This window comes from Bombina bombina, chromosome 1 (assembly GCF_027579735.1).
Source record: "Bombina bombina isolate aBomBom1 chromosome 1, aBomBom1.pri, whole genome shotgun sequence".
Lineage (NCBI taxonomy): Eukaryota > Metazoa > Chordata > Amphibia > Anura > Bombinatoridae > Bombina > Bombina bombina.
The window spans coordinates 1,105,321,081-1,105,335,234 of NC_069499.1; the positions used below are offsets into that span (position 1 = coordinate 1,105,321,081).

At 36.6% G+C, this 14,154-nt stretch overlaps 1 long non-coding RNA gene across 1 annotated transcript in view; it reads left to right on the forward strand.

Annotated features, from left to right (window-relative positions):
- The first annotated feature begins 5,453 nt into the window (after positions 1-5,453).
- LOC128641281 (uncharacterized) overlaps positions 5,454-14,154 on the forward strand; it is a 55,048-nt gene continuing 46,347 nt past the window's right edge. The window contains exon 1 of the long non-coding RNA XR_008399466.1: positions 5,454-7,638. This is a non-coding gene — a long non-coding RNA (uncharacterized LOC128641281). The remainder of the gene's footprint in view (positions 7,639-14,154) is intronic.

Here is a 14,154-nt window from a genome sequence, read left to right on the forward strand (position 1 = left end):
AAAGGCACTGAAAAGTGCCTTTGCATAGTGGTCTATGGGGACTGTGTGTTACCTGTAAATATATACTGTATGTATATACTTATATACATATTAACACATAAATATATATGTATATACTTATACACATATTAACACATAAATATATATGTATATACTTATATACATATTAACACATAAATATATATGTATATACTTATACACATATTAACACATAAATATATATGTATATACTTATACACATATTAACACATAAATATATATAATTAGAAAATAACTTAGGGAGGAGCAATGTTGAATAAATAAAACTTGACTTTTATTTCACATAGTTAAAAACAGCACATGACAAAGCCCAAATCTTCAAAGGAACAGCTTACACATTTCGTCTAGATGCCGTACTCATAGCTGACTTAATGTTCCCTAAAACATGAAAGCTATTTAAAAGGGTTAATATCATCCTATTGGTTCTTCCCAATTGGCTTCGAAATGGGCTTGTCACATCAATTAGCATTAAAGCTGTAGTACATACTTAAAGGGACACTCAATCAAAATTAAACCTTCATTATTCAGATAGAGCATGCTATTTTAAACAACTTTCCAATTTACTTCCATTAACTAAATGTGCAGTCTTTTTATATTTAAACTTTTTGAGTCACCAGCTCCTACTGAGCATGTGCAAGAATAAGTGTGTATGCATTTTTGAATGACTGATGGCTGTCACATGGTACGTGTATGCATTTGTGATCGGCTGATGGCTGTCACATGGTACAGGGGGAGTGGAAAAAGACATAACTTTTAAAATTGTCAGAAAAGTAATCTACTACTCATTTGAAGTTCAGACTAAGTGCTATTGTATTGTCTTGTTATCTTGCATTTGTTGATTATGCAAATCTACTGTGTTGACCGGTCCTTTAATGCATTTCTATAACTCTGTATTCCATTGTCAAATCCATTATACATATACAAATATTCTGAAATACATGGGACATTTATTTTCATCATTGTAAATCATTCATCATTTGAATACAGAGTTATAGAAATGCATTAAGTATGTACTACAGCTTTAATGCTAATTGACGTGACAAGCCCATTTTGAAGCTAATTGGGAAGAACTAATAGGTTAATATTAACCCTTTTAAATAGCTTGCATGTTTTAGGGAACATTAAGTTATCTATGAGTACGGCATGTAGCCGAAACGCGTAAGCTGTTCCTTTGCAGATTTGGGCTTTGTCATATGCTGTTTTTAACTACGTAGAATACAAGTCAAGTTTTATTTATTCAACATTGCTCCTCCCTAAGTTCTTTTCTAATTGTATCGTTGGCCTTGTGAGTGTGGGAGTGAAGCATTTTTGGGGTGATCCCTGACAGAAACGCCATACCTAGACACCAGGATACAGTTTCAAAGCGACACACAGTGAGCACTATACTCCCTGAAGCTGACTGCCGTGAGTGACGTCATCATCCGGAGCGGAGTTTGGCCTGTCCTGAGAGATGCGGAGGATCCGCGCCAGCTGTAGAGGGGAAGCTTATTGAGCAGGAGCAGCTCCAAGCACTCATCGGCCGAGTTAGCCCCAGGATGGGTGTAACCAGGGAGCCAGGATCTTCCAGGTTTGCCAGTACTAACTGCAGTTTTGGGACTGAAGCCGTTAAGTGGGGGTAAGCCGCTGGATTTTTTATGCATAACATGTATCCTTGTAGTGTGGCATATACTTTGTACTGTCTAACGGACATAAGTAGATTTGTCTGGGAACAGGCGCACCCAGGGTCTCCCTAACGGAAAATATTGTTGTTCTAAATAAATATATATGTATATATTCATATATATTTACACTTTGATCCCCATTGCTGCGAGACTTACCCCGTTTACTGCGCTAGGTTTTCAGCTGTGTCTGACGGCATGAGAACGAGGCTCCCTTTGGAGCCTATAGAAGTGCGCTCTTGTGAGAGCAAAGCTTCCATGTAATGTGAACGTGATGTTGCGTTCAGATTGGACTTTACTTGTAAAACCAGTGCATATTTGCGTGCACTGCTATTACTGAGTGGAGAGAAAAAATCAAACTCACATAAGCAATATTTCACGCTCCACTCATAATCTGACCCATTTTCTTACTATATCTTTTGGATCTTATATTTATTAATACCCTTTGATATGACAAGAAGTATTTAGTTTTTTAAATTGATGTTATAATAAAATCCCATAGAAAAGTATATCTTATGATTTATCTATACAAATTTCCATAGTCTCAAATTGTATATTTTTCACACAAAAAAAAAAGGATTTGAATACACCCCCTTTTTTATAAGAGGCGGTGCATACAAATACCATGTGATATAACTATTCCAGACTATTTTACATAAAATAACCAATTTGGTTATAAAAAAAAAAAATTTACATACACCAATTTACCTATTATTGTTACTTTCAAAACTGTAAACACCCATGTTGATACAAAAAGATAACATAGAGGGATTTCTTTATACACATTCAATTGTTTCTACATAATCTGTCATCCTATTCATTAGACTCATCTAGTTTATTTGTTCTTTACCTGCACTTATCCTTTCAGTAATGACTTATCTCAGCAAACACAGGGCTACTCACTTAAAGCTAAAAGCAAGGCAAAGAAAGATGCCAGCAGCCATATCAGTAAGAAGATCTAATGCTGTCTCCTCTTTTTTTATCTTTGTATCAGCATACATTCATTTCTGTATGATAAAAAATAAGATACTAAAGGGACAGTCAACACAAAAATTACTATTACTTATTTAGATTAGTTAATTAATGATCTTTACATCAAGCTCTAGCCCAATTTTCATCTAAAAAAACTTTGGCAGAAAATACACTTACTAGATCTCATGTAGCTGTTTTGAAATGGCCGCCTGACCCCTCCTCCTCTGACGTCTCCCAAAAGCTTGAACTTCAGCACTAGTGTTCAGGATTCTCTGGAGTCTCGTCCCTGCGCGCTCCTTTCATTCAGTTCAGTGAGACACCCCCCTCACACACTATCTCCTCTCACTTCCTTTCAACAGTTCTGTCTGCACAAACACACCCACACGCTTACGAGCAGCAGAAGTATGATGGAGAGGCAGGCAATGGTTGTCTTTATATAATTTTTACTCAAATATATGCTCAAACCAAAAGTAAAGACATGAATGGACAAAAATCGTTACTGTATGTGAACTATTGAAAATATGTTCTGACATTTGCATTGTAACACAACGTGACAGTGACACCCTCAGGGCAGGCAGGTAAGCAGCTCGCAAGGTGTCTTGCCTGGACTTTAGTTTGGGGACACTAGTTGTCATGGGATAAGGACAGACTGACAAGGACACACAACTTCTTAGCTGGTAAAAAACAAAAATAGTCGGTTTGATACATTTACCCAAAAATCGCTTGCACCTGCTGCTATGCAAGTTTGTAAACTCTGTCACCCACAAAGTATGTCTGTGTTTTACATATAGAGCGGCTTTTAAAATCCTTCACTGGAATATTTAGAATTATGGTAATTTTGCTGAAGGATTTTAAAAGCCGCTTCTACAAGGAGTAACAAGGGTAAACGGGGTGGAGGCAACGGAAGGGAATCCACACGCTCTGTGAACAACCAAGGCTGCTAGCTAAACAGATCGCTAAGTGGTGCGCAGCCTGCGAATCTGGTTTGTCCTTGCTAGATGCCGGTAAGTACACAGAGCTGTCACTGAAATACTGAGATATAATAAATAGGGTGTTCGGACTTGTTGTGTATTATTTGCATAATGCGCTCTGTGAACAACCAAGGCTGCTAGCTAAACAGATTGCTAAGGCTGCTAGCTGTAGATGTAGCTGTAAAAAAACAAGGGGCATCAGCCTAACTTCCACTATTAGAGAAATACTGTTTGACAGACAAAAATGCAAATAATACACAATAAGTCTGAACACCTTATTTATTATATCTCAGTATTTCAGTGACAGCTCTGTGTACTTACCTGCATCTAGCAAGGACAAACCAGAGTCACAGGCTGCGCACACAACACTGAGCAACATGTTCTGTTTACAACTGACAAGTGACTGAGGTGATACTGTAATATGAATACAGTAGCTCTGGTAACAAAGTAATAACCGGAGAGGGTGTCACTGTCACGTTGCGTTACAATGCAAATGTCAGAACATATTTTCAATAGTTCACATACAGTAACGATTTTTGTCCATTCATGTCTTTACTTTTGGTTTGAGCATATATTTGAGTAAAAATTATATAAAGACAACCATTGCCTGCCTCTCCATCATACTTCTGCTGCTCGTAAGCGTGTGGGTGTGTTTGTGCAGACAGAACTGAAAGGAAGTGAGAGGAGATAGTGTGTGAGGGGGGTGTCTCACTGAACTGAATGAAAGGAGCGCGCAGGGACGAGACTCCAGAGAATCCTGAACACTAGTGCTGAAGTTCAAGCTTTTGGGAGACGTCAGAGGAGGAGGGGTCAGGCGGCCATTTCAAAACAGCTACATGAGATCTAGTAAGTGTATTTTCTGCCAAAGTTTTTTTAGATGAAAATTGGGCTAGAGTTTGATGTAAAGATCATTAATTAACTAATCTAAATAAGTAATAGTAATTTTTGTGTTGACTGTCCCTTAATTAAATGCTACATACTTGATTTATTTTTTAATGGCTATTTATAGAACACATAATAACAATTGACTGACTTGTTGTTTACAGGGAAAACAAATACTGTCTCACCTTGTTGTTAAACCTTGATATAGTAATTATTGCACTCTTCTTCACATAGTTTAGGGATATAACTGGTATTTGTAAGCAAAAGATACAGGTTGCTGTATATTTGTGAGTCAAGACACTGGGACATTGTTAATTAAATAGTGTAGTGCACAGACACACACATATATACAATATATATATATATATATATACAGAGACACATACAAACACACGCACATATATATACAGTATATATATATATATATATACATACACATATATATATACACATACATATATATATATATACACATAAACACACATATATATATATATATATATACACACACACACATTATATATATATATATATATATATATATACATACACACAAACGCACACACACACACATAGATACACACACATATATACAAACACACACACACACACACATATATATATATATATATATATATATATATATATATATATACACACATACACAAACACACACAGGAATATATATACACACAAACACATACACACACATATATATGTATATACACAAATACACACACACAGTATATATATATATTTATATATATATACACAAATATACACACACACATATATACAAACGCACACACACATATATACATATATATATATATACACACACACACATTAACATATATATATATATATATATATATATATATATAAATATATACTGTATATACACACAGTTGTAATCAGAATTATTCATCCCCCATTGCAAATCAGGTTTATTGTAAAAAATGTCAGACTTTCAGCTGTTAACAATGAACAAATCAACCAAAAGCAATTTAAATAGCTCAGCACAACGAATGCTTCAAGTGGTTTCCCCAAATTCTGCAGTCTCAAAATTATTCAACCCCCTTGATAGAATCCCTCACAACAGCACAAATATGCAAAACAGGTGTTGTCTTAAAGGGACAGTCAACCATAGAATTGTTATTGTTTTAAAAGATAGATAATCCCTTTATTACTCATTCCCCAGTTTTGCATAACCAACACAGTTATATTAATGTACTTTTTACCTCTGTGATTACCTTGTATCTAGGAACCTTCTTCCAGCCCCCTGATCACATGACTGTGACTGTTTATTATCTATTGTCTTAAATTTAGCATTGTATTGTGCTAAATCTTAAATAACCCCCTGTGTCTAAACACAGTGTTATCTATATGGCCCACGTGTACTTTCTGTCTCTTTGTGTTGAAAAGAGATTTAAAAAGCATGTGATAAGAGGCAGCCCTCAAAGGCTTAGAAATTAGCATATGAGCCTACCTAGGTTTAGTTTAAACTAAGAATACCAAGAGAAAAAAGCAAATTTGATGATAAAAGTAAATTGGAAAGTCAATTAAAATTAAAAGTCCTATCTGAATAATGAAAGTTTAATTTATACTTGACTGTCCCTTTAAGCACATCTGATACATCTAATCAAGGGCTTCATTAGTTGCACCAGGTGTGCTTGAGCTAGAACACACGAAATACCTGAACTGGCTAGGGGTTTGTTGAGTGTCACGTTCAACTGCATTTTACAAATACGGCTAAGTCTAAAAAATGGTCCAAAAAGTTAAGAGAAGAGATCATCGCCCTTCACAAACATTGAACAGGATACAAAAAGATAGCGAAGGCACTAGATATTCCTAGAGACACAGTTAGAAGCATAGTTTGCAAATTGAAAGTTAAAGGACCAGTGATTACACTACCTGGACAGGGCAGAAAAAGTAAGCTATCAAAGGCTGCAACCAGATTTCTGAGAAGGCAGGTTACAAATCCCTCAAGTGATTGCAAAAGGCCTGCAACAAGACTTGGTAGCAACAGGCCCTGAGGTTTCAGTTTGCACAGTAAGGCGCGTACTAAATGCAGAAGGTTTCCATGCCAGAACTCAAAAATTTACACCACTACTGACTCAAAAGCACAAGAAAAGTTGGCTCCAATATGCTCAAAAACATATATATAAGCCACATACGTTTTGGGATACTGTTCTGTGGAGCAATGAAACAAAACTGGAACTTTTTCGGCCTGATGGATCAGCGGTATGTCTGGAGGAAGAAGAATGAAGCATACGCTGAAAAGAACACTCTGCCTACAGTTAAGCATGGTGGTGGCTCTGGGACTGCTTTGCATCCTCTGGCACTGGAAACCTGCAGCATGTGGAAGGCAAGATGGATTCATTGAAGTATCATGACTCCTAGGAGAAAACGCCATGCCATCTGTGAGGAAGCTGAAGCTTGGGCATCATTGGACCTGCCAACAGGACAATGATCCCAAGCATACCTCAAATTCTACCAAGGCTTGGTTGCAGAAAAGTAATACTAGGGATGAGCAGCCAGATTCAACACTCAGCCTAAGAGTGTTGAATCTGGCTGCTCATCCCTAGTATTACCGATACAGTGGCTGTGTGGGATTCTGGTTAATCCGCAACCACTACAAGTTTTTACATGCTCATACTTTTTTCTTCTATACATGACTGCTAGAAGATATTTTACAAACATCACATACTACCCAAGTGGAAACTTTTATCACAGTGTGGGACTACGGTCCTTTTAAATGAGATGCTATATTGATACCTCATACAAACTGAGGTCTCGTTTGTGAGTATCATTCTCTTGCTGTAAATAAATTTGTGTTACTTTTAAACAGTATTATGCTATGTGCCATGTCTGTTTCCTTTATATAATACGTTGGAGTTATTAAAGAGGCAAAGAACCGTTGCAGACATCAGCATTGGAGATCCCGGGGAGTGAAGAGATTTGAAAGAGACTTCGCGCTTTGGCTCCAACTGACAAACCAAAAATCTATCTGAGACAACGCACAGGATCACAAGCTTGCTACCGGAGGATCAGCGCAGGGGCCTAGTACGTCCAAAACGCCCGTTCCTTACCTCATACGATTGAGGTCACCTAATGTGAGTAGCCTGTAAGGCCATTTGGGATTGTTGTCATTCTATGTCTGCATTACTGAACGTTCAATTGGAAGATAGAACACCCTTGCTTTTTTAAGACTTTACCAGCATATTTTGGAACTTTATATTCTTTACATATTAGTAACTGTAATATTGAAACAACAGCTGATAAATCATATGTGTTTATTTACTTCTTAATAATTATATGGAAACATTGTAGCAACGCGCTCTCTGTAGGAATCATTGCTTGAAACATTTATGCCATAATACTGTCACACTAGGTGTATTGAAACAGTACACTATATATTGTGAGATTAGCGCTGTGTAGTGAACTCTACTTTGTTTATATATATATATATATATATATATATATATATATATATATATATATATATATATATGTGTGTAGAAGAAGGGAGGGGCGCACAGAAAGACCAGATCCTGGTGCAGTATATTATGGCAGCTTAATTGAACAAACACTTATATACAGATGGGAACTCACTTGGTACAACCTCAATCAGTATGAGGTAAGATATTGGTGTGGAGGCTCTGTATAGCCTGAGGTAGATTCCAGAGTTGTTTCCCTCTGTCCAGCGTTGCAGTCTGCTTCCCCTTTAAGACAGGTGATAACTCTCTCCTTCTGTTCAAAGGACCTGTCCGTGTCTCCTGGATCCCCTTCTGTGAACTAACAGTATATGCAGGAGTTTGGGAGAGGGGGCGCTAACTAGCTAAGCAAACCAGATGGATATTAAAAGGTTTTGCTTTATTGTAGAAAACAGCGTGTATCATACAAAAAACACACTGATAATCACACTGTAAAACGTATAAAAAACTGGTATTGGCATTCCCAGTATAACATACAATGTATTGTGCAAGTTAATCATCGCTACTCCAATGTGCACTAAGCTGAAAGGCTTGTTCGCAGAAGCTTAACCGCATACAGCCTTGTTGCTTACTGTGCCACACTGTCAGAGCGTGTTCGTGTTGGGGGGCGGAGCCTGATGCATTTCGCAATGCTATTGGTCGCTTCTTCAGAGGTGGGGCCGCCCCCCTACATCTCTAAATTTATTCGTGCAGGTCCTTGGTTAATTGAAAAACGGCCGCCATTTTGGTTTCTGGCTGTCACTGATCAATTGTGGGCATCTCCCTTACACTATGTGATACGAGTATTACTCGCTTTGAATCACATTCTATACATAACTATTTGCTGCTGTTAAAAATTATTATATTATTAAAAGCTGGTAATTCATAAAAACTCATATTTGATAAAACATATATAGATATATTATTTGTTAAACAATGTATGATAGAGCTAAAACCTATACCTTTATATTATTTGATGTACGATGTATGATATTTAATCAGTGATTGCTCTAGTAAAAACTTATGTATCTGTATATATATCTACTTAATCCCTAAAAATATAAATGTATTAATATATTAAAAACCTCATCTGACTTAACCCATGAATAAATAATTAGTTAATAAATATATATATAAAAAGGTATAGGTTTTAGCTCTATCATACATTGTTTAACAAATAATATATCTATATATGTTTTATCAAATATGAGTTTTTATGAATTACCAGCTTTTAATAATATAATAATTTTTAACAGCAGCAAATAGTTATGTATAGAATGTGATTCAAAGCGAGTAATACTCGTATCACATAGTGTAAGGGAGATGCCCACAATTGTTCAGTGACAGCCAGAAACCAAAATGGCGTCCGTTTTTCAATTAACCAAGGACCTGCACGAATAAATTTAGAGATGTAGGGGGGCGACCCCACCTCTGAAGAAGCGACCAATAGCGTTGCAAAATGCATCAGGCTCCGCCCCCTGACACGAACATGCTCTGACAGTGTGGCACTGTAAGCATCAAGGCTGTATGCGGTTAAGCTTCTGCGAACAAGCCTTTCAGCTTAGTGCACATTGGAGTAGCGATAATTAACTTGCACAATACATTTTATGTTATACTGGGAATGCCAATACCAGTTTTTTATACGTTTTACAGTGTGATTATCAGTGTGTTTTTTGTGTGACACACGCAGTGGAGGCTCCTCCATTTGTGCACAAGCGCACGTGCCCCCCTGTCAGATTGCTGAGCAAAAAGAAAAAATGTCAGATGAGAAAAAAAAATAAACTGTCAGATGCTGAGAAAAAAAAAAAAAAAAAAATTATGCTGAATAAAATATAATTTTTTCAATGGCCCCCTATTGGAAAAATTATATTTTATTTTTTTAACCCCCAAAAATAACATTCTGCTTGTTTTCTTTTAAAAAGTAAAAAAAAAAATTGTGTGTGTCTGTTTCTTTAATACGAAACCGCACGTGTGATAGGCATGATATAGGGCTCTGTCAGTGATGCCTACGTCAGTCTGCAGGATTTGGGCCAGCCTCAAGCAATTCTAATTGATAGCTTGATCGCACACACTGAACTGTGCGAGTGGGGAGGGACAAATTCCAGCCTGTGCTCTGATAGGCTGCACCGATGACATCACCGGTCGGTGACCGGCTCCTCCCCCGATCAATCAACAACAACAGGGCCAGGCGTTCTAGAACGATTCAACAGACAAGTTCAGCCTGGCTGTGCCCGCCCCTCTCGCTCTCAGCCTCTCTGATAGGCTGCACGGTCTGCAATGAAGATGACAGATACGTCATCACCGGCTCCTCCCCGCATCAACGGCGCGAAAAATTCAGTGTTGAGTTTGCTGTTGAGCGGAGAGGAGTGAAGTAGTAGTCTGCAGCAGAACTGTACTTAACTGAACGATTAATATCTTTCTTGACTTTAAAGTCTTTATATCTATATCGATTCGATCGATACTACCAAAAAATTACTTGTCTGTCTGACCTGTTGAACAGTCAACTGTCTTGAATTACAGACTCAGTTGAACTTAGTTACACAGCAGCACTATTGTGTAATATACTAATATATTTTGAGGCTCTAGAGAGCCTAGATAGGGAGAGTTTTTAGTTAGTGGAGCAGCTTTCACTGACTTCACTTGGGCAGAATTTTTTTTTAAAAAAATAGCTCCAGCCTCCCCTCCTGCTAGACGGTGTGGAGTCTGTGGACCTTTATAATTCTCATAATTTTTGGGGCCCTGTCCCCTGAACAGTTAGATAGTCAGTCAGTCTGTGTCAGTGTAGTAGAAAAAGACCTTTATTTTTTTAATTAGCAGCAGGCAGCAGCCAGATACTTAAATAGATTAGATCAATCATTTGATTATAGGACTAGGGGAGTGCTACTTAAAAACAACTTGCCTTTATTCTTATCTTTTAAGTATTTAGCAGATAATTAATTATATTGCAAGTTTTGCATTAGTAGATTGCAAGTTTTGAGAAAAAATTTAAAAGTTTTTTTTTTCTTCTTTTTTTTTCAACAAAAGCAGTTAATTGATTGCTGCTGCTATATTAACTGTATAATTTATTATAAAATATAAATTATTATAATTATACTAGTTAAAACACTATTTTATTTGAGAATTATTAGCAGTTTGCAGAGAGTCTCAGAGTTTTTAAAACAAATAAACAATTATATATTTTATAACAGCTTCACAGCTACTTACCTACAAGTTATAAAATTATTAGCAGTTTGCAGAAAGTCTCAGAGTTTTTAAAACAATAATATATTTTATAACAGCTTCACAGCTACTTACCTACAGTCCTACAAGTTATATATTTTAGAACAACCAAAAATCTACTTGCCTACTAATTTTAGACTGTAGTTCACCTTGCCCGTTGACGGCTGTCACGGCTGCTGCCTGCTGTAATTATACTAGTTAAAACACTATTTTAGTTTAGAATTATTAGCAGTTTGCAGAGAGTCTCAGAGTTTTTAAAACAATTATATATTTTATAACAGCTTCACAGCTACTTACCTACAGTCCTAAAAGTTATATATTTTAGAACAACCAAAAATCTACTTGCCTACTAGTTTTAGACTGTAGTTCACCTTGCCCGTTGACGGCTGTCACGGCTGCTGCCTGCTGTAATTATACTACTTAAAGTTAAAACACTATTTTAGTTTAGAATTATTAGCAGATTGCTGAGAGTCTCAGAGTTTATAAAACAATTATATATTTTATAACAGCTTCACAGCTACTTACCTACAGTCCTACAAGTTATATATTTTCGAACAACCAAAAATCTACTTGCCTACTAGTTTTAGACTGTAGTTCACCTTGCCCGTTGTTCTTTAAATCCAGGAATATATATGTTTTCATAAATGTACATTCAACATTCTTATTATTTTGCAGCTTTAATTAATCATTTGGTTAATATATATATGTTATTATATAATTTAACTGAGCAGGTAGTGTAGGATCCTCCATTTGTGCACTGTCGCACGTGAACATGGCTGTACTGAAGAGTATGCATTCATAGATTTAAGATGTCTGTGTCCACTATGAGGAACACAGTGAGCAATGCATGGTGAGGATATGGAAGACCACAGGCACAGTTCTTGTTAAGGCCAGAAGTGTCAGGGCAAGTAAAATATCAGAGAGGGCCAGAGGCAAAGGCAAAGGATGGTGAGAACGGTCAAAAACAGCCCACAGACCACCTCCAAAGACCTGTACTACTGGGAATATTGTTGAGGGTCTCATGGATTCCACTCAATATCAGCAGATACTTGAGAATAATGTTGAGGAATCAGTCACAAACTTCAGCTGAAGTTACCCCCAGGCCGGGGCTGGATATTTCAAGAAGACGATGACCAAAAACACTGCTGGTTCAAATGGGCGGGGCCATTTGAGGGGCGTGACTTTCACAAAGGGGTGTGGCTTTTAAATGGGTGTGGCTTGTTAAATGGGCGTGTTTTTTAAAAGGGCGTGGTTTTTCAAAGGGGTGTGTCTTTCTAATAGGGGGAGGGTCTTGTGCACCCCCATCCTAAAAATTCACCAGCCGCCACTGGATACACGCTGTTTTCTACAATAAAGCAAAACCTTTTAATATCCATCTGGTTTGCATAGCTAGTTAGCGCCCCCTCTCCCAAACTCCTGCATATACTGTTAGTTCACAGAAGGAGATCCAGGAGACACAGACAGGTCCTTTGAACAGAAGGAGAGAGTTATCACCTGTCTTAAAGGGGAAGTAGACTGCAACGCTGGACAGAGGGAAACAACTCTGGAATCTACCTCAGGCTATACAGAGCCTCCACGCCAATATCTTACCTCACACTGATTGAGGTTGTACCAAGTGAGTGCCCATCTGTATATAAGTGTTTGTTCAATTAAGCTGCCATAATATACTGCACGAGGATCTGGTCTTTCTGTGCGCCCCTCCCTTCTTCTACCTACTTCAGATTTCACTGAGACCTCCCTTGGGACACTCGATTACTTTGTTTTTGGAGAAAGGCTGCAAGAGAACTTGATTTTACCCTCATCTATACAAAGATTTACTCTTTTGTGGTATATTTAACTGCATTTCAATAGAGAGGACAGTGTAAACCTTTCCTATTCACAAGTCTAATAATTTGGACATTTTACTTTTGTTCTTTAATCTGTTTAAAGTACATAGGTAATGTTAAATAGGTTACACTGAAACCTATGTGTGGTATCTGTTATCCAATCTGTGAGCGCTGATATTTTTTGTGTACTGATATATATATATATATATATATATATATATATATATATATATACACACACATAAATACAAACACACATACACACATATATATATATATATATACAGACACACACATATATACACACACACAAACTCACACACACATTTATACAAACACAGATATCTATATATATATATATATATATATATATATACACACACACACATTGACACACACATATACAAACTCAAATATACACGCACACATGCATATATACATACTCACTCACACACACAAACTCACTCACACACACACATATATATATATAAACACACACACACAGACACACACATATACAAACACACACATAACATACGTATACATACTCATACACACACTCACTCTCACACACACACACATATATATATAAATATATATATATATATATATATATAAACACACACACACAGAGACACACACATACGTATACATACTCATACACACACTCACTCACACACACACATGCATATACAAACTCACTCACTCACACACATATATATATATATATATATATATATATATATATATATATATATATATATATATATATATACATACACACACACACACACAAACTCACTCACAAACATACACACTAACTCAACTTACACTTTGGAAGCAAAAAGATAAAAAATAAATAAAACAGAATTCAAATAAGATTGATAATAATATAAATCAAGCAATAGCTCTTTATTTGAGCTTTTCATGTTTTGAGATTTTACAAATTTTTAACTTATAATAAACTTTCTATAAATTCCTTCACTTGGGTTCCCTGTGAGTATTTTCCACTTTAGGGCTAAATTACAAGTGGAGCGCTAATTTATCGTGTGCCCATAAACTGGAAAATGTGCCCGTTTACGAGCACTCGACAAATAACCAGCCATTACAA